The following is a 21,267-nucleotide window of genomic DNA, read 5'->3' on the forward strand; positions in this document are numbered from 1 at the left end:
TAATACTTGTGCTTTAACTCTCTAGCCGTGTGATGGGCTCTCCATTACTTGTCACATGCTCAAGTAATTCTATTTCTACAAATTTAGGTTTTCTATTTCATTGCACTTCTTCAAGTTTCCATAAATTGCAAACCCCTGCTGCGGACGCGACTTCTATTAATAAATATCTAATATCAATGCAATTTTATTCTTTTCATATTAAAGTTCATAAATTACATTCCTGTGAGCCGTATCTCGTTGGCATCTATGAAATGGGATAGTGTATCATAGGTACCATGTTTTAAAGTGACTTTAGTTTCGCAACTCATAATTATGTGAATACTACATTGAATTCTACATTTTATTTTGAAAAATAATCTGTACAGAAAATTTGGAAGAAGTCAAAAATTATGAATCATGGAAAGATTGTCTCGGGTGGTAATGTTCCGGTTCCCTTCCCTCTCTATGCTCAGTTCAAAATGAGAAGATTTCTTCTAAGCCGTTAAAAGAAAAACGAAATTCAAGCTAATCAGGACAAGATGAGTTCTCCCATGGTGATCAAAGCAAAGGAAACTCAGATCGCAAAGTAGAATGTTGATGATGAGGAGCCAAGAGAAGTAATTAGGCTTGTTGACAATGATGAGTCGGTCGAAGATGACTTATTCATCTCTCTGAAAGATGTTGTAGGTATGGAGAGTGAAGGCATGTCTCATAGTCTACAACAAAAAGAAAAAAAGGGACAAGTTATTTTGGGAGGAAAAAGAGAAGAGAAAGGTGAGCATTCCAATGTTCCAAGTGGTTGATGAGGAGTTCAATGTCAAGCTTACAGATGAATGATCTCATCGTTGACCCTCCTTATGGTGTTTTACAAACTGCAAAAGTAGTTTCCCTCTCCTTTCTTAGACTAGAAAAACGGGAATTTCATTCTATCAAAATGCTAAATTTAAAATCCAAAGCCTTTTAAGGGAAAGTTGAGGAGATGCAACATAAAGATGAAGAGCATGGGAATGAGGAGAAGGAAGTAGAATAGAAGGAGAATTGGGAGATGATTTGAAGAAATGAAGAGTAAACTTCATAAAATAGAAAATATGACAAGAGATGCATTGAATAGATGTTAGGGTTTTCTTGAAGGTACTATAGAACATATGAACGTGGTGTTGGGTATCTCAGTGTAGGGTAAGGAGATATAGCTAGTGCTTGACCAAAAGGAAGTTGAGAAGGAAGATGTGGATGCTAGCCCAGACAAACATTTTTTATCCAACACCAAGAAGAAGTAGAAGAAAGAGACCCAAAGTGACAAAACAAACACCAAAGAGGTCACAAAGAAGACCAAAAGCATTCAACAAGAGATGAAAGAGAAGGTGGAATAATTAGTATAGCTTCTTACTTTAATATTGTTTCTTTCTTTTTATTTTTTGCTATAGCTAGACTTTTTTCTAATGCAGTACAAGGTGGGAGAATTCCCAAAGGAGACATCCTAACCTTGAGCAAATAATCACATAGTGAAATATATATGTCAACACAGAGATTTAGATCCACACAATGCCAGTTCCCATAGTAATATTTTCATCCAACATGCACAGTTATAAGGCCTTTCGGGTTATGGCCGAATACATCAACAATTACAATTAAAGTTCAATAAGATCTCACAATATGCAAACCACTAGCTAGCCAAGGTATGCAACCTAGTAGAGAACTCCAAGAAGAATCTCAACTTGTGCTCGCAAGCCACAAAGAAACCTTCTTGTTTCCCAAGCCACACTTAGCTAGTAGACCTATTCAACTTTGCTCCTCTTAGATACTCATATTCTTCGTATTGAATGATAATGACTCTAAATTCCACAAGACCCTCTACTTATACTAAAGCAACCCACAAGTAGGCCTAGCTAATTACATTAATTAAATACACCTACATTAAATATACCCATCAAGCTACAAGTTAGCTTGGTTACAAACATAAAATGCATGACATAAATTAAATACATAGGACATGCCCCAAGTTTACAATGCATAACTAACTCATAAGACCACATAAAAATATGTGCACTTTGACATATATTCATGTGCCAACCAACGATACAAATCTAAGAGCACAAATGCCAATGCCCATGGATTGAAGCTTATGAATACAATCTCCAAAATCTACAAATAAAATAGGAGCACATTACCAGCAACCACTAAAATGGCTCTAACTCCAAGATAAATACTCCAAACTTTATGTGCACCTAGGAAAAGGTTTACCAATATCCTACCAACACATTCCCAAACATACAAACCATAAGGTCCAAAAAAATCTAACCTCGATGCTCCTACATCAAACTCCCTAGGTCAGACTCCCTAGGTAGATGGAATAGTATATCCTATACTTTGATTTGCAAAGGAATTTTCACAACCAACTTCAGCTTTTCGAAAGGCTTCCAATCCATCAAATATAAGATAACAAATGTAAAACTCAGCCATCTATGCTTCATCCACTTGAACATACGAACCAAATGAATCTCAGCAACTCAATCAATATGCTCACTCCAAAGAAAACAACTGAACATACTAATAATTCATGCAACAGATCACAACCAGAAATAATAACATCCTCCAATATGAAATCCATGTCAACAACATTATTAAACTCTAGAAAAAAGTCAGCAACATGTAATTCCAAGTCCATAGTAAGAGAAACATCTAAATCCTCAACCTTGTCTAATAAACACATCAATAACATATAAATACACAATATCATGTAGATCCTCAACCACATCAGAAACTAGTGAATCCACACTAGCAACATAAAAATCCATTTCAGTGGCAAGATCCATATCCTAAACCATCTCAACATCAACAAGAGTAGCAACCTCTTCACCAATAACCACAAGTTTCTGTTTCACATCAAACTGTATAATCTAATTATCAAAACCAATCTCAACCTTGTGATGACCTCTTTTCTCTCAAACAACTCTTCTAACTAGCAAGACAACTCACTTCTAGATTGGTAGATTCCAACTCCAAAAATATCAACAAAATTCAACTATTCCTTATCTCAATCAGAAAAACTAGATTCAAACCGAGTAGATGTCTTTGAAATCTTCTTCTCCACTACATTACTAAGATTTGCAATCATATCAGGGTCCAAGCTTCTTAGAGGCATCTTGTGAGATCTTCGTAAACCCTCTACAACAAATCCATAAGATCAACTAGATCCAACCTTTGCTCTAATACTAGTTGACACAGTGCAAGGTAGGAGATATCCTAACACCCATAAAATAATCAAAATGTGTAACATATATGATAATACAAAGATTTAGATTGACACAATGTCAATTTTCATAATAAGATTTTCATCAAACATGTTTGTCTATAAGGCCTTTTGGGTTACGACTATATTCATCAACAATTACAATAAAAGATCACCAATGTCTCACAAGATACAGACCATTAGCTAGCCAAGATCCACAACCTAGTAGGGAACTCCAAGAAGAATCACAACTTGTTCTCGCAAGCCACCAAGCAACCTTCTTGTTTCCCAAGCGACACTTAGCTACTACTTTTTCTCAAACTTCTCTCTTCTTAGCTACTTATCTTCTCCGTGTTGAATGACAATGACTCTAGACTCCACAAGATCCTCTACTTATAGTAAATCAAGCTATAGGTCGGCCTAGCCAATTACATTAATTAAATACACCCACATTAAATATACCCATTAAGCAATAAGTCATCTTGTATACAAATATTAAATGCATGACATAAATTAAATACTTAAGATAGTCCCCAAGTTTACAATGCATAACTAACTCATAAGACCATATAAGAATATATGCACTTTGACATAGATCCACGTGCCAACCAATGATTTAAATCTAAGAGTAAATATGCCAATGCCCACAGATCAAAGATCATGAATATAATCTCCAAATTCTACCATGATTGCTCCTGCTCCATCATTAATCAAAAGTATGATTCATTGGAAAATACAAAATGTGGCTAATGCAAGGTTCTAAATACTGACATTTTATTGCCCATTGTTTGATTTAGTGATTGCCCTCGCTCTATCGTTAATGACTAGTGATAACCTTGCCCAACAAAAAAAATACATATGATGAATACTACTAGAAGTTCTAAATTAAAACTCTTGAAGAAAATATGTTCTTAAATTTCTTTACTATTGACTCTACAAATGTATGTCTACTGACAAAAAATGGCAGCATACAACAATAATACTTGTTGTCCAACTCTCTAGCCATGTGATGGGCTCTCCATTTAGTGTCACATGTTCAAGTAATTCTATTTCTTTGAATCTTAAGTTCTCTTTTTCATTCCACTTCTTCAAGTTTCCATAAATTGCAAACCCCTAGTGCAAACACAACTTGTATTAATAAATATCTGATATCAATGTAATTTTATTCTTTTCATATTAATGTTCATAAAGTACATTCCTGTGAGCCGAATCTTGTTAAAATCTATGAAATGAGATAGAATATCATAGGTACCATTTTTTAAATAGTGACTTTAGTTTCAGAACTCATAATTGTGTGAATACTACATTGAATTCTATATTTTATTATGAAAAATACTCTATACTAAAAATTTGGAGGGAGTTAAAAATTATGAATCATGAAAGATTGTCTCAAGTGGTAATTTTTTGCTTCCCCTCCCTCTCTATGTTCAGTAAAAAATGGGATGAGTTCTTCTAAATAATTTTAGAAAATAAAGTTCAAGCTTATCAAGATGAGATGAGTTCTCCTACAGTGATAAAACAAAACTAAGTCTAGATCAGATAGCAAAATGTTGATGATAAGGAGCTAAGAAAAGTCATTAGGCTTGTTGGTTATGATGAGATGGTCAAGCATGAATTATTCATCTCTCTAAAAGATGCTAAAGGTATCGAGAGTAAAGGCATGTCTCATGGCTTGAAAATAAATGAAAAGTAGTTTCCCAATCCTTGCTTAGACCAGACAAATGTACATTTCATTCCATCAAAACGTTGAATTCAAAATGCAAAGGTTTTTAAGGGAAAATGGAGGAGATGCAACATAAAGATGAAGACCATGGGAACAAGGAGAAGGAAGTAGAGAAGAAGGAGAATTGGGAGATGATCAAAGAAATGAAGAGTACAATTTGTAAAATAGAAAACATGACAAGAGATGCATTGAATAGATGTCATGTTTTTCTTGAAGGTACCATAGAATGTCTGAACACAGTGTTGGCTATCTCAAATAAGGTAAGTAGATTTAAAGCTAGTTCTCAACTAGGAGAAAGTTGAGAAAGAAGATGTGGATGCTGACCTGGGAAAAAGTTTCTAATCCAATACTGAGAAGAAGTAGAAGAAAGAGACCCAAATCGACAAAAAAAATCAAAGAGGTCACAGAGAAGATTAAAAGTATTTAGGAGGAGATAAATGATAAGGTCAACAAATTAGTCTATCTTCTTCTACTTTAATATTGTTTCTTTCTTTTTTTTCACTATATTTATATTATTTTCTAACGTAGACCAAGGAAGAAGAATCCCCAAAGAAGATGTCCTAGCCCACAAAAAATAATCTCACAAAAAAATTATATTATAACATAGATATTTAGATCCACACAATGCCAATTCTTCAAATAAGATTTTCATCAAATATGCACAACTGTATGGCCTTTTGGGTTACTGCCAAATACATCAACAATTACAATAAATGTTCAACAAGATATCAAAAGATTCAAACCACTAGCTAGTCCAAATATACAACTTTGCAGAGAACTCCAAAAATAATCTCAAGTCATACTCACAAGCCACCAAGAAACCTTCTTGTTTCCCAAGCCATGTTTAGGTACTAGACCTTCTCAAACTTCCCTTCTCTTAGCTATTCATCTTCACCATGTTGAATGATAATGACTCTAGACTCCAAAAGACCCTCTACTTATACTAAACCAAGCCATGTGTCAGCCTTGCCATTTACATTATTTAAATACACCCACATTAAATATATCTATTAAGCCACAAGTCGGCTTGGCTACAAACATTAAATGGATGACATAAATTAACTACTTAGGAAAGGCCACAAGTTTACAATGCATAACTAACTCATAAGACCAAATAAGGATACATGCACTTAATTATAGGTCCACATGTCAACAAATGATCCACATCCTAGAGCACACATTTCAATTCCCATAGATCAAAGCTCATGAATGCAATATACAAAGTCCACTAGTAAAATGAGGACCAAAAGATGAGATTAATGAGGTCTACATTTAGAGATGACTCCTATAAATTTTAATTAATTATTTATTAAATACATTACAAAGTCCTATAGTGCATTATAATTTGTGAGACACTAAAATAACTTCTAGGAGAGTGTTGAGTCACACACCCTTATCAACATTGCATAGTTAAAAATGCTACAAAAATTATATAGTTCAAAGTAAGTACACTGTACAATTATATATTCATTTTAAGATAATATTGGATTATTTTTTGACGATTCAATGTACTTTTAAAGCTATGATACACAAATCAATTTTTTTTCAAAAAAAGGGTTATAATAAAATCAAATATTAGAGATAAAAAATATTCTTATCATTTGAGAATAAGAAATAAAATTAATAACATGTCTAAATGCACATATTTAAGGAAGTTGTGATTTTTGGTACTAATAGAATTTCATATTGTATGATCCTAAAAAGTACACACTTACTTTTCCTATCTTTTTTGCACCATTTTAAACCCACTTTAGAGTGTTTCTTATGTTACGAGCTCACATTTCAGTTAATTCCATATTTAATTAAAATCAAGATCCTACTGTTTCTCTATTTTTTCTCAAAACTATTAGTTGACTCCAATTTTTGCACCTAACTATTTCATTTAGCCACTAATTCACATGATTCATTTCCCTCAAACACCTCATCTTATCTATAAATTAATATCAAACATCATTATTAAGTAAAAATGTAAATATCTCACGATCATATCTTTTGTGGACTGAATTTAAAGGACTTAAAAATATCTTTTTGGTATAGGTCCAATCAAGTCCACTTATAGCTTGGGGTTAAATTTTTCATAATTTTTTTCGTCCAATGTAATGGTATGTATTTGTCTTATCAAGTTTTCCTAGCCTTTGTAAATTTGGACTACAAGATCACTATAGAAGGAGACTTCCTTCCCTTATTTTTGCATCCATCCATCAACAACAAAAAATCCACTCTCAAGCAATCAATTACAATAGGTTTTGGTAATTTCAAGAGGGAAAGCATTCATTGAAGGAGTTTATCAAGGAATAATTATATCATTTACCTCTATAGATCTAGCTTCTTTATCCATATGAGGAAAATATGTTTTCCATCAAGGGAGGAGATCTACATTCATTCAAGTCTTATCCTTCTTCTTCTTCTTCTTCTTGAATATTGACGTGAATTACAACATATACTACATGAGGTTTTATCTTATATTATTTTCATTTAGTTTTTATATTGAGTCAAACTATTGCATCAACATAATTGATTACATGCAAAGTATAGTTGCATCCATATGGTATGATACACTTCATCATTTATATCTAATATCTACTACATGAAAAAGACTCTATCATTTTCTTTATCTCATTTCAAGGATAATTTCTATATAAGTGCTTGACCAAGTCAATTCTCTCCCCCCCAACAATTTCCCATTTTTCTTTTGTGCACTAGTAGGTGACTAAGTTATGGGTTTGGATTTGAAAAGTTGTGAAACTAGACATAGAGACAAAACATAAACTATGAGTTTTAGTATCCCATTATATAGGTTATAAAATTTTATATGTACATAATATTGGTCCAACTAAGTCAACCTATAACACAAATTTTACCTATTCTTGGAGCCTTGAGATTTTAATAGTTGAGAGTTGTATATCTTGAAACATACGCAAATTATAGAGTCATGTATATAAATTATCAGAGAAATTTTATTCTTTCACATTTAACTGCATAAAGGAGTTTCCTATGTGAACTCTATAAGGCATTTCTCATTGGTATCTATGAAATGGGATAAAGCAGCATTGGTGTTAAATTTAAAACAATTTATTTAGATACACAAATCATAATTATTTGAAGACTCGATAACCTTTGTTTATTTTTTAATTAATAAATATCTAATTAGTCTTATAATCAAGTACTTATAAATACATGTAGTTTAAATTAAAAGGTTGAGCTATGTTTCTATGTATTTTGGCATGTAATGGAGGTACTCAAGATATAAAGACCAGTTAATTAAAATAAGAGAGTTAGTTATATGGTACTATTTTGTACATGTAATTAGTGTTTTAAGAAATTATAAAATGGTTTTGTTGCACACAATTACATTGTTTATAATCAATTAATTATTTTCATTTTATTGTTATTATATCAATAAATATGAGAATCAACTCATATATTATTGAATAATAATTACAATTAATAGTTTATGTCCTACACTAAGCCAAGGGATTTCCTCCATGTTCTTTTTCCCCTTGTATCCATAATTTGAACAAGAAACAAAAACAAAATTGTAAATTTGTCTAAATTAATAAAATATTGGAAATGACCTATTATTGATCAATTTTTTAATATAATTATTAAAGTTTTTTTTGCAGCTATAGATTGTTCCATTAAAACTAATTTGAAAGGATTTAATATATATATTTAAAGCTCTAACTTATTGACTTTCTTTAGTTAAAGTGCAAGAAACTAAATTTGGCCATTTTTATATCACTTTGTTCAAATTTCACTATTGGGTTGGACACTCATCATGGAACTCTTACAAAGTAAAGTCCACCAAGATAAATGAGAGAGGGGGTGGGAGTGGGGGGGCGGGTTGGGGGGTGTTAATTTATTAGATCAATCTAAACAACAACTATAGGAAGGATACACATAAAATAACACCATATTTTTTAACTAGGGAAACATTGATCAGAGAGAAAGCCTGACGCAAAGGGTAGGGTGATGGACCCAAGTAACAACCCAAAATGAGAAAATTTGTAACAATGTGCCAAGTGACCCTTCTAGGTCCTGATGGTTAAATCCCACAAATGGTCAACTCCAGGAGGGTTTAAGGCTTCAATGAGTTTTTTTGGACATATTCACCATGCTACAACCCTTACCCTTCAGTTTCAATACCTTTCAAGCCAAAATGCACAACATGCCAAAATGTTGTCAATGTAATTTTACAATTCTGTGACAGCAGCAAGACAAACAGGTTGATAAATTTTTTTTTTCCCAAAAGACTCGTTGAATAAATGGATGTTTTAGATACCCTTTATCCCTATACAAAACATATGTAAAACTGGGATGCACTTCCTTTGGCAAGTATCAAAGTTTCTTCACAATGACCTTGTCTTTAACAATGGAACAACTAGTGCATTTACAAAGCAACATATAGAAATACTTAATGTATGGACTTCAAACTTTTTATAGGCTCATAAAATGCCTTCAATGAGATGATTACACAATAAATTTCAGTCTATGGCTTCATTAGCCCCCAAAGCCCCAAATTTGCTCTCTTGAAACCCTTGTTCCTAGGGCTTTCTAAATCTCCCACGTGCTAGAACTTCTAGACCCAATTGGAAGTGCAAAAATCATTATTCCAACATTCTAAACATGTTCCAAAAATTTAACCATGCCCTCCTTAAGGCAAAATTCCTGTTGCTTGAGCCTACTAGGCCCTTTTTCACCAATTTTCACCCATGTTAGTGGATAGCTATCCTTCAAATCTTGTTAACTGCAAATGTTAGTGCATATCTATAATGTACATGTTATATTTGATCCATCCCATGAAAAATAGAAGAAATATCTCATGGAATGACCATGATTATTAGTAAAAACCCTCAAAATTGCTTGAAAATGTGAGTTTCCAGCCAATTAGTGAATAATAGGTTAACAAAATGCAATGAAAAGTCAATATATCTTCATGAAATAGTATTAAACATCAATAGAAATGATCATACCACTTACTCCTATCAGATTGGAAGTCAAAAACACCAAGAAATCTTCAAAATGCATTAAAAAACAAGGCTTTTACATTCCATTTATGGAGTAGTCCGTACACTGATCAGGTACAAGCCGTACCAACACATATTTATATGTTTGGGAGATAGTTATGAAACCCCTTAACTGACTCCAACTCGTTTCACTTCCTATTCCTTCATAAAATTTAAACTATGGAGTTTCCCTCCAAAATGCCCATGTAGCCGTTACATTCAAGATTTGAATTTTCTAAAGCAATAAGCTAAGTTTTAAGTGACTTATTGAATGTTTCAACTTATGAAATGACTTGAGATTATTATGAAATCTTATTAGGACCTATCCAATGACTCACTTACTATATGTAAACCTAGATATTACTATAATTCAAATCTCATGGTCGTTTACAACATTTCAATATGAAAGTCTTTCAAAACATTATACAATATTATGACTCTTTATGCTTTCAAATGCAATGATTGGTTGCAAAATGGACCAATTGATGCCATGAGATCCTCCATGACCTCTGTGATGACCTGGATCTCCAAGGTATCTATGATGAGCACATGATGCCCCTGCATCAAAGCCCTAGTGGCGATTGTACTCACAACTTTAGGGGCAAGACCGCTAGACTCACTGTCCAATATCTATATTATTCATTTTAGATAAATAGAAATACAACTAATCTTAGAAGCTCAATACTTGCTCTGTCCTCTTACAGTATGTCTACTGCACTAAAAAACCTTCCAAGATCTCAATACCAGATCTCTAAACTAGCATCACAATAACCCCTTTGACATCTTACTCCTATTTACTAATCATCTTTATTTATCATAGTTACTTACTGATTACATTTTTCATCACATGGAAAATAAATTTTCTTTATACTATGTCCTCAAAATAATTCATTTAGTCAACCTTGAGGCTTTCCCAATTAATTACATTAGTACCACATTTAGATAATACAAATTCATTACATCTTTTCATAATTACAATCCACTACTGACTCACAGTCTTTAAAAATTATCACACATGTGACCATAGACTTTGCATACTTTCTGACATGATCAATAGGTTATCTTCTATCTTGGTATAACCTCACTCATCCAGATTCTATCTCTTTTTGGAGATATATTTCAAACACCAGAAACCACTTCCTAGGAACTTCGTCTAAAAATAGTCTTTAAATCACAAATAAATCTCACCATTCTTTGACTTTCTACATGTGCACTTGACAATTGAATCAAGACATACTGTAGAACATATCCCCAACCACGCATGATCTCATATTCTATACTCAATCGATATGATGTCAATGTCTGCTTGTTACTATGCCAGTCTTCTCAGTGCATTGACATCAATGACAAATAAAATAATGAATGCAACACACATTCATGCTAATTGTCTCTCAATTTCTCTAGCTATGATAAAATACTCCCCCCTAGGAATATCATCAACATTCATGGTAGTAATCTCCCCTATTAGCATTGATAGAAATATAGATGAAAAATATGTTTCCAAGAATACTAAACATTCTACTCTATTGTTGTTGCTCTCATCTTTCTAAATATTCCCCATCAAGCAAATCTAAAACTCTCAAGAACAACTGTTGCTACCCCATTGATAAAATTCTCCCTCATTCTATATACGCATTTTCCTCATGTATTTTGTGCTTACTTCTTCCTACTCACTCTCCCTCATTCATGGGATATTTTCATCATGGGCTTATTTCTCCCTAATTGACATCAATGAAAAAGGCATCATTATGTTAAAAAGCTACTTGAATTTATTCAACAAGCTCAAGTGTCCAAAGACATTATTCAGTACTAGCTACCAAGAGTCATTTATAACTCTGCTTAATCATAGATACTCTATCATAGAGGAAGCATCAACATTCAGTTTAGATAAATAATAGTGCTCTATACCATTGGATTGATGCAATCTCCACATCTTTTATTCCAAAGTAGGTAGGTGTATAACCCTAATCATACCTCAAAAATACTCAAATGTATCCTAAGGAAAAGGCTTTATGAATTGTAACTAAAATCCCTTATCGACCAATTGTCCAACACTTAGAAGATTATTTTTCATTTGATCAACAAAATAAACATCATCTATGTTAGTTTTCCATCAAGAGTAATGGATCATATTCCCTTAAAGTGATAAACTACATTGTTACCAACTATAATAGTTCCTCAATCATGGATGTTGAACTTAACACACTTATTCATATCACCGGTCATATGATGTGAGCAACTACTATCTATGATTCAATTAGTTTTCTTCTCAAACTATGACACTAGGACCTTCTCTTCTCTGACTTCTTTTTTAGGGGTTTATTCCTCTATAGAAATAAAACCCAACTCAACATCACTTTTACTCTTTCTTAAGACTCATCATCATCATTTGCATACAAAAATTCTCTAGGCCTTCTAGAATTGAAATTATTCTTATACTTCTTTACTCTCTTAGGATATTTAGAAGCATAATAAACAAACTCCTTACAAGCATAACATTTAATTATTTTCTTACCATCTGGTTTTCTCTTCACAAGCAAGGTAATTCCTTCATCCATATTTTTATCTTCTTCAGACCTCTATCTACTATTGTTATCATAATCTCTATTGGTTCTTATACTCCATAAGGAAGGGTGAACATTTAATGTGCTAAAGGTAGTCTCCACCCTAGAAAAGTATCTAGATTATTTCCAAATAACTTCTATTTCTACCAATCTTCCAAAAATAATCTCTTTAGAAAATTCTCAGTACAAGATTTCAATTTCTCAAGCATCTGTGATGCTTTCTTGAATAGTGGTGTCAATTTCTTCAAGATATTCCATATGATCTCATCCTAATCTTTATTACTATTACAAGAGTTGATTCCTACAACAAATTGCAATATTCTACCAATATAACTTCTTAAAAATTCATCTTCCATCATTTTAGCCTCTTAAAATATATATATTCAGTTTTGCAATTTGATTCTCTTAGAAGTTAGCATGCTTATTACCTTCAAAATTAGATTCAAAAGCTTTCCAAATTTCATGAGATGATACCAATGATTTTACCTGAATTTACTCATTTTTAGGAGGAGGTGAAAAAGTGCTTCTCTTCCAAGTATGCTACACATGAACAAATCTCTGATCTTCTATACATTTTTCAAGTTTTCTTTCTTCCACAAAGGTCTTCCCATTCTTCATTATTAGCCAATATCCTGGACCCATGCATTAAAAATGTGTATTAATATTCTCTTCCTAGCTGTCATAGTTATATGAATCAAATTTAGGACTTTCTTTTCTAAAATGACCCACCATTGATCACCTTAAGCTGTTAATGTTTTTGCTAAAGGACCTGAGGCTTTGATATTAATTGGTAGAAAGTAAATTCCAAAAAGATAACTAAGAGGGAGGGAATGATGAATTATTTATTAGATTAATATAACTTGTATCAACCTTGTTAAACTTCAGGCATGTGATCAATATAAACAACAACCATAAGAAGATACACACTAACCCTAAAACTAGATTTATTAACTAGGGAAACCATTCATTAGAGGGAAAATCTTAGTGGGAATAGTAACCACCAAATTATTTACTAATATAAATATTCCTTGTAAGAGGATGTACTTTGTTAGGAGCCAATGAAATACATTTAGTACATAGTAGTTCTTGGAAGCAGACTTCAGATCCTTGTTAGGAGATTCCAACCCCATTAGGAGTTGTGCCAAGCCATTGTCCAAACACCTTTAGTGGCAAGACCAAAAAATTCACTATCCAACTTGCCTTAGTATTATTACTTTTAGAATAATATAAATTTAAATGATCTCAGCAACTAAATATTTATTATGTCCACTTATGTTACATCAACCACACCAAAACACTTCTCTGATCTCAATACCAGATATCCAAACTCACAACACAATGATCCCTTTGATCGCTTACTCACATTTACTAATGTTGTCTACTTATCTCATTAACTTACTCATTACATTTTCCATCACAAGGAAAATAAATTTCCTTTATACCATGTCCTTAATGTAATTCATTTATTTGTGATTGAGGCTTTTTCAAATTAATTAAACAACATTAATTCATTAAGAAAATACAATATATTTTTGGCTCACATTCTTCACAATTTATCACATGTGCAACATTAGACTTTGCATACTCATTGACATCATCATTAGGTTATCTTCAGTCTCTTTCTAACTTTTCTCATATAGACTCTATCCCTATTAGGAGATATAATATTAACACTATAAACCACTTCTCAAGAACTCTATTTTTAAACTATCATTAGTAAATCATAAATAACTATCACCTATCATTGACATTTTGCATGCACATTTTACCACTAAATTAGAACACACTATAGAATATGTCCCCAATAGTGGATGACCTCATCTTCTATGCTCAATGCATACAACATCAATCTCTATCTTCTACTTTTGAAATCTTCTTAGTATGTTGACAAAAATGACAAATATAGTCATGAATACAACAAAAATCATGCTAACTATCTCTCCATTTCTCCAACAATACTAGAATCCCCCATAGGAATATCATCAACATTTATGCTAACAAGAACATCTCCTTTTTTTTTCTTTCTTGGCTTCTATATAATGACTCAAAGTATTAATGTATCTATCCATTTTCATCTTCATTGGTCATGGCTTCCTTCCTCTTTTAATTATCATCATTTATGATTGCAAGCATTTTTAAATAAAAATATACTTTCTTGGAATCATCAACTATTATTTCTTTATGACCTGAGAAGACTACTTCACTCCCCATCTTTTTATGTTAAGAATGTCTTTTTTTTGTGATGATCTTTAGTTTTTTAAACCTTTTGAATTGATTGACCAACATAGATATAGTGTAAGTTCCTTAACAATCATATTTTTTAGTGTTATATTGGTGGTGATGATTGTATTTATTTCTCAATTTTGTTAGTGGGAAACTAACTTTAAAAACAAAAAATCTAGGACTATATAATCAATAAAAAATCTATGTCATTGTTTGTATCTTTGTTAAGGACTTTGGAGTTATATTTAGTAGCATGTAGATTTTATTCTTAATCTTTGTAGAAATTTTCTCTTATCCTAAATATGAGTAATATGATCGACTCTATCAGTGAACAAAAAATGATTTTTTGAATAGTTTATAATCTTTTCACTTATTGTAATTAATAATAATTTAGAAACATATTTTACACCATAATTCATTAGAAAATTGTCTATATTATTTATACTCAAAGATTGTAGCAAGTTCTTGAACCATAAAATCTTTTCTATGAGTACCCATATGGTTTAGAATGTGTTATTAGAATATGCATTGCTCTAGGTATGTATGAGGCTGTTTCAACAAATATCATCATAGTGGATTACCCTTACAAAAATAGACTATAATTTTTTGTTCCTTCCCCTTCCCCTAGCTAATAGGAATATGTAAATAGAGAGCCAACTTGTAAATTCCAAGACGTTATTTATAGTGTGTGAAATAAGTTACCAAATAATTGATATTTTAAAAAGATGTTCTTAGCTTATTTGAATTTGAATTTTTTCATCAACATTTTGTCTTTTTCTATCATGCCTAGTGGGACAATTTACTTTCTTATCAAAAGTGGGTATGTGCTCGAAAAATGCTTTTTACTAGGTATTACACTATCAACCACCCAAGGTCATTGCTTCTATGTTTCACATCTATACCATTGTAAAATTCTCTATCACTGAGTCTCTTTGGACTTCCTTGACCTTTTCATTTACTTATGTTGCAATGATTTTTATTTTTATCTTGGGGAAATGGTAGTCTCCCCATCCTATCCAATTCTTTCAAGGCTTCCCCAAATTTTATGGGGGGATTGAAAAACCCCACAAATCATATGATGGAGATGGAAGATGGAAGATGGATGTATCCTAAATCACACAACTATGCAAAATATTTTACTTAGAGTACTTGATAACTTATTGAAATGGATTGCTCAAATAGGTATATGTTGATTCCAACCTCCATAGTAACATGTGACTCTTTTACATAAACATTTTTCAAAAAGTATAATTATTCATCCTTACTGTAGTATTTAATTTCCATAAAAAGGCTCTAAAAGTGGCTCTATCAAAATTAAAAATATATTTTATAAAACCTAGCATTATATACCTATTGAGGCCAACCGTTTTGCAACTTTGGATTTTTCATTTTATCTTAGATCTTTCAATTTGGATATATACATAAATCATCTGATGAACTATCACATGTCCAAGTAGCAAAGATACCTAATAGAAGTATGTAACACAAAAACCAATAAATAGTAGAAAACAATCCTTTCATATTCAATCAATGAAACATACAAAAGTACTAATAGGATAATGGTTATACATATCTATAATATCATTTAAGTAAATTTCTTTATCTCACTGATCATCTTTTCCATAATTTCTGTTTAACATCAGTATACTTGTTACCAATAGATTCCTTCATATTTCAACAATTAGCTCCATGCTAGAACAATCTTGTCTTAATATCTCTAACCTACTTAAATGGTAGCATACTAGATACACTAGAAATAATGACCTTGTCACTAATCAATTGATTAGCTGACCGTTTTCTATCTCTTGTTTCTCATAAGAGATCAATCATACAAAACTTTTACATGCTTTCAAATACATTGCCTTCTAATAAATTAGGGTAAACTATGTCGAAATCGACAAAGCTAAATTTTGATTGGGAAACCATAATTTTATAAATCACCTCTTCCTTTTCCATTTCCTCTATTTCCTTGAAATAAGTTCTTCTTTTTCATCATCTATGATTGTAACATATCCTTTTCTAAATTTATAATAGTTTTTCCTATTTTATGTTTTCTAAGGTAAAGAAGAATAGAAACATTCAAAATTTCCTTACTAAAAGAGGAAACCTCCTTAATGTGACTCAATAGCATAATGTTTGAAAGAAGAAAGCTATACCAAATGTTCACCTTAGTGAAGTAAAATATGGTTTGCAAACTTCTACACTAGTCTTCAAACTACCTACTTACCTTTCAATTCACTTACCAAAAGAGATGTCATTTTGCCAGTCCATGTTTTCTCTACCTAGTAATGAGCTTAAGAAATATAGTACTAAGCATACAACTGAAGACCCAAACCAAAATCTTTAACACTATCCTACAAACATCTAAAGATTCTCAAGATTATCTTTCAAAAATATCTTATATAGAACAAATTGAAATCCTTCTCCAACTATTTTATAATAAATAATATATGTAATCTACTACAACCAAAGTGGAACCGTCATGGTTTAGAAATTAAATTTGGTAACGAATGCTATATGCCACATACCTCACCACTGAATCCTCAAGTGTACTTATTAGAACTGGACATTGATCACATTTAATACTAGTCATATCCTCAACTTCCTTGAACTTTATTTCCCTCCTTCTAGCTAAACCACCCATGTTGCACAATCTTGTGATATTTTCAATTACCTCTTTTGACAACTCATCAATTATATCAAGCACTAGGTTTCCATCTCAAAACCAACTCATAAAGAACATAATGAATTCCACATCATTCAATGAGGAGAATTGTACCCGTATATCCAAATTGAGATTTTGTAATAATTGCAAGAAAAATATCTTATACTTTTTTTATTTAACCAATCATATTATTGTAATTTCAATTTTTTTCATTTTATATTATGCTATTTGTAAAAAAAAACAATGGCTCTTGTACATTGAAGATTATGATTTAATTTAGTTTCTAAGGTAATAGTTAAGAATATAATTATATTATTATATAAAAATATTATATTCATATATTTTTGTAAGGGTTGTAGTTTACTTAAGATTGAACTAGATTTAATTATTATTATACCTTAAATCATGTTTTATATATTTGAATAATATGTTAGATTACATCATTACAATTATTATATTATAAGATTTTTTTATTAAATATTATATTATTAAGGCTTAGCTACAATTAAATATTAATAAAAATATATACATTGTATTAATATTAAGCATTGGGGTAGGGATATAGTAAGTCATGTTGTGATAAAAAAAATGAGGTGTTTAAAATGACTTCTTATGTTGTGAAAATAATATTTTCATATGTGCCTATCTATGTCATCCCTTTTGTTGTCTTTCTCTTTGAATATACAATTTGAAATAATTTCATAAATTTTTTCTCTAAAACTACATACTATTAAATTTCATATGAATTAAATGTATGATGAATAAAGATTACCTAACAAAATTCAAAGAATATTGATTAATTTTATATACATTGATTAATAATATATACACCACTTTCAAATGACAAAAATGATTACAAATTTTTTAATTTGTAGAGCTTTCATCTTATAGGTAAATTATAAATATTATTTGAAACTTTGACACAATTATATATATGAGGGTTATAGTGGTTTTAATAAAATTCTCTATATGTACATCCCAATCTATGCTAGTTTACATGCCTAACAAAAAGGTAGTGTTTTCCAAAAGGATATGGCAAAGAAGTTGTTAGCATGAGACATGATATTGCGAGAGGGGAGAAGCCATTGCAAAAGTTGGTGAGTCATATTTTCTAATATTAGTCATTTTCATAAGATTCCAAAGGATTATATCATACTTACAATAGAGAGGCCGCAACTAAATCAAGTTGCTTCATTAGAGAACATTTTAGTACTAGATTTAGCACAACTTGATGGCCCTAATACACATTTTCTCATCAAAAGAATTATAATTGGTAGTCAAAAAGATTTTTTTTTTAGGTGCAATTTATGTTTTTAATTGTCGGGTTTCCACCATTTTCATAAAATTTGTTCCTAGATTTCATTGTATATGTTTTTGTTAATGTTTTTAAATATCATTGTACATGTTTTCTCTAATGATTTCAATAATCATAATTTCAAACTACCAATTTTATCGCAAGTACATTATTCAATTAGAATTGTATTGTTTCAAATCACTTATAATTTTTCACTTATTCATATTATTAACCAATTTTCAAAACAATTTCTCACTATGCCCGTTGAGAAAAGAGAAAAGTTATATTCTGACAACCCTTCTATTGTTATACACTAGTCAACTAGCTTTAAAATTGAAAAAGACAAAGTCTATGATTGGAGAAAATTTTTGAGGCACAATTGTTATACTTTAGGGACTAGTTGGTTGTAGGAATAGGAATACTGGAATAGGAACATGTATTCTAGATTTGTTAATCTAAGCATAGAAAATGAGAATATGTATGAATCTATTCTCTATTTGGTTTACCAGGATATTGATGGGGAATTGGTCCTCACAAAGCCAGGGAAGGAAAGAGAAGGAAAGGCCTTGCGATGATGATGACTTATGATTTTGAGTTAATTGAGAAGAAATGGAGCCAATACATAATGGAATATAGAGTGCATGATTCACATCTCCTACCAATGGCACATCTACTAGTGGCACATTTACTAGTGCACCTAGTGTTATTCATAAACTTGCAATGAAAGAATTAGACAATGTCATGGTAGAAAACATAATGCAAAATGGAGAGGATGAATGTGATGGTGATTTAAGTGACTCTGATGTGTGGGAATCATAGGAATCTGGTGGTGGTGATGGTGCATCTATTAGTGTTGCTAAGAAAGTGATTCCATTTATGGAAAGGATGATAGACTAATAGTGCACCACATTAATGCAAAATAGAGAGGATGATAGGAAGTGAGTGTCACATTAAAAAATTGAAACTTCTTTTTGGCTAGAACTGCAACAAACACTGGCATAAAAATTAACACACCAACTTGGCATTTACCTATTTAAAGGTCTCACTTCACTTGAAAATTTCTTTTGAATCGAAGATTGAGTGCCAAAAAATCATAGAAGCTTGACCACCAATATTGATGAAAATGACTAGCACAACAGACCTAAAATTTTGTATTTTTTAACAAAGTAAAAAAGTAGAATAGGAATAAGCATTCCAAGTCCACCTATTTAGGTGGAATTGAGATACTCATTTTTTAGACAAAAATGGAATACATATTCCTATTTTATGCCTATTCCTAACTTTGAGCTGCTACACCTAAATAGAGAATTTAGAGATTTCAATGATAGATAGATGCCTATTCTAGCCATATTCTTGTTGCCAAATGCACCCTTAGAGAAATATGTTAACACCTACCCCTTAGAACACCCTTCTTATAGGTACTTTTTATTCCTCTTCTCCATCATTTCCTTCTCATGATGTCCTAAATGTAGTTGATTAATAAAGCTATGATTTATTTGTTCATGCAAGGAGGATGTTGGAAAATATTTCATGAAGGTAAGAGCTCTAGTTTTACACTTGGTACCTACTATTTTTGAGAGCCTTTGACTTGAAAAAAATATTCTTGAGAAACTCTTGGAAATCAGGCTCAACATAGGGCTATCAATTATTATCTATAACACCCTAATCCCGAGCTCACATTTTTCTTACTAGCTCATTCATATCTCAATGCTCTCACAATTCTTCATCAAAGTCATGTTTTAGGTCTTCGAGTCTTCAAGAATGGACAATGGCACTATGAAGTGCAACCCATATCTACTACTTTTGTAGTCAATGTTAGGGACCAATTACAGAAATACTACTTACATCACAAACTAAGACCACTTTTTTTTTTCTTTTATTTATTTATTTATTGAGTATGTTTGGGTTTTTATTTTAGCACCCAACATATTTTTTCAATGCCTAACTCTTTTTTTAAGGTATTGAGCAATGGAATATACAAAAGTGCAACTCATTAGGTGATAGTGAATGTAATTGAAGTATTGTTCTAAATACTAATATTTTACTACCCTTCACCTGATGTAGTAATTTCTCTTGCTCCATCATTAATCATTAGTGATAACACTCTCCAATATAGAAAGTTTACATATGAGGAATACTACTATAAGTCCTAGATTAAAACTCTTGAAGGAAATACATGCTTGGATTTCATTACTATTGATTCTTTAAATGTATTTAGACTGACAGAAAATGGTAGCATGCAATATTAATAATTGTTGTTTACTTCTCTAGTCTGATAGAATCTATGCTAGTGTCACATCTACAAGTGGTTCTATTTCTAAGAACACATGATACTGTAGTAATTAATTACTTAGGTATACATATAAGTGAGATTTAATAGTCGATACACACCTAAGCTTCTATGTTTACTAGCATATATCCACGTAGAATATACCAAAACAAGTAAATTATAATATGAGAGTTACTAGTCTTGGCCTTCTAAAGATAGTGAATATAGTTTTCATTGCACTCTTTTTTTTTGATGAATAGTCCTTTTCTATTAATAATTAATATACTAAGATTAAAATTCACAAAAAAGGGCCGT

At 31.3% G+C, this 21,267-nt stretch overlaps 1 pseudogene; it reads left to right on the plus strand.

Annotated features, from left to right (window-relative positions):
• The first annotated feature begins 18,421 nt into the window (after positions 1-18,421).
• LOC149563632 (protein DOWNY MILDEW RESISTANCE 6-like) lies at positions 18,422-20,932 on the plus strand (annotated as a pseudogene).
• Positions 20,933-21,267: the final 335 nt, after the last annotated feature.

This window comes from Cupressus sempervirens, chromosome 4 (genome assembly GCF_028749045.1).
Source record: "Cupressus sempervirens isolate cs-2001-9-10 chromosome 4, ASM2874904v1, whole genome shotgun sequence".
Lineage (NCBI taxonomy): Eukaryota > Viridiplantae > Streptophyta > Pinopsida > Cupressales > Cupressaceae > Cupressus > Cupressus sempervirens.